Source organism: Limulus polyphemus, unplaced genomic scaffold (genome assembly GCF_000517525.1).
Source record: "Limulus polyphemus unplaced genomic scaffold, Limulus_polyphemus-2.1.2 Scaffold489, whole genome shotgun sequence".
Taxonomy (NCBI): domain Eukaryota; kingdom Metazoa; phylum Arthropoda; class Merostomata; order Xiphosura; family Limulidae; genus Limulus; species Limulus polyphemus.
The window spans coordinates 250,921-252,943 of NW_013666099.1; positions in this window are offsets into that span (position 1 = coordinate 250,921).

Genomic DNA, 2,023 nt, shown 5'->3' on the forward strand with positions numbered 1-2,023 from the left:
TCACACTGTTAGAAACACCCAAAAGTGGCAGGAAAAAATGGTATCCAGAAGTTGCCCTAGCTGAGCCAATCTCCTGACATGAGCCCCATCAAAAAACCTTTGGGCCATACTCGACCGCCAAGTCAAGAAACAACAACAACAACAAAAAAAAACAACTTCGAAGAGCGATCTACTCCAAGTTTTGAAGCAAGAGTGGGCGAAAATCCCACAATCTAAAATTGACGAGATGATTCTCACGATATCCCAAAGGATCAACGAACTCCACGAAGCGAAAGGAAGATCTACTAGATATTAATTAAATTATAAATATATCATTTCATGTGAATACAACTGAAAATTTTCATTTTTTTCTGAAAAGGTGGTGTCTATTTACTTGTGACCACGCTGTGTAGAATCTAAGGGCTGAGTGGGATTTATTAGTCAATGTGCCAAACTATGTGCGAAACCATCGTCAGCGTCCCATTACTGCAAAAAGAAAAAAAATCACGCTCTACACTATGGGAGCCATGTGTGCATTACAAACGTGGTGGCCAAGAGTTGGCGGTGGGTGTTGTTTAGTAGAATTGTGACCAGACGTTCCGATTTCGGAGGAAAGGTCCCGTTTATGAGCTGCCTGTCCTGCAGTCTCCCAGAAACTTTAGGAAACGCGAAAATGTCCCATTTTGGTATATAATGAACTCAAATGTCCTGTATTATCAAAATTAATACCGGTAAGTACTGTTACGTATTTGCTTGTTTGTTACTTTCCGGTATAAATTATATCCGAGTAACTTCAGCGATACAAGTCCTTTCTTAATTAAAACTAGTTTATTCTTTCCCGATACAACTTTGTAATACACAGAATTTCCACACTCACTTTAAACTTAACAACCTTTATAACACACTTTACTTACGGTGCCTACTGTTCGCGTGACTCAATTATCTATCTCTTCGATCTATCTGCATATCTATCTACATCTCTTCAATCGCGCTGGGTTTTCTCGCCAGGCTTATATACCAAAAAGAGATCACCTCGAACAAACATGAGTTGCCAGGAAAATTCATAATCCTTCGAGAAACTCCAGCGCCCATGCTCCTAGCGTCGCGTGACTTCCGCTGTCGTAACACTGTCCCTTACTTAGCATTGTTCGTCCCGAACAATAACCACTTACATTAAACCTATAGATAATTAATAATAGCTTAATTAAATGTACAGAATTTACAAACGCAAAATTAAAATACAACAAAGTCTCTTAATTTTACAGGACGTATCTGCTTCCGTACTGGTCTCCGTCACATTGGCTTCTGTTTCACGTGGGGTTCATCTGCTTCATCAGGAAATGTCCCATTACAGGTAACAGTCACATCAGTGGTAGTAACTTCATTAATGGCTTCACTGTTTTCCTTCTCAAAACCGGATAGAGTTTCTTCTTCGACAGTAGCTTTTTCAGGTGACATGTCTTTAGCAGCATCATTTTTTCGATTGTTCACTTCGTTTCAACTGAAATGTCCTGGACCATGATAATGCCAAAGCCTGTTGGCATGCACCACCTTTGGCTTACCTCGCCGACCACATTTTATTCGAAAAATCATGTCTGAGAGACGATCCACGATGTCATATGGGCCTTCCCATGAAGAAGGCTACTTAGGAGACTTCCCTTTGATCTTCCTGGGATTATACAACCACACCTTGTCTCCTGGTACAAAGCTGACTTCAGTAGACTTCTTATCATAACATAGTTTCATCGAATCACCAGACGTTTTCAAGTTTGAACGCACTTGATGGTGAATATTATCCATCCTTTCCGATAACACTTTCACAAACTCTGGCACATTCTCAGGCAACTCTTCATAAGGTGGGCATCCTGTTATCAGGTCCACTGGCAACCGAAGTTCCAGACCAAACATTAGCTTTGCTGGAGTGCATCCAATGGCTTCGTCCTCTGCTGTTCTACAGGCCATCAACAGTGGAGGTAGTAAGACATCACAGTCATCTTGGCGGCTATTACAAAACTTTGCCAATTCCTGTCCCAATGTCCAATTG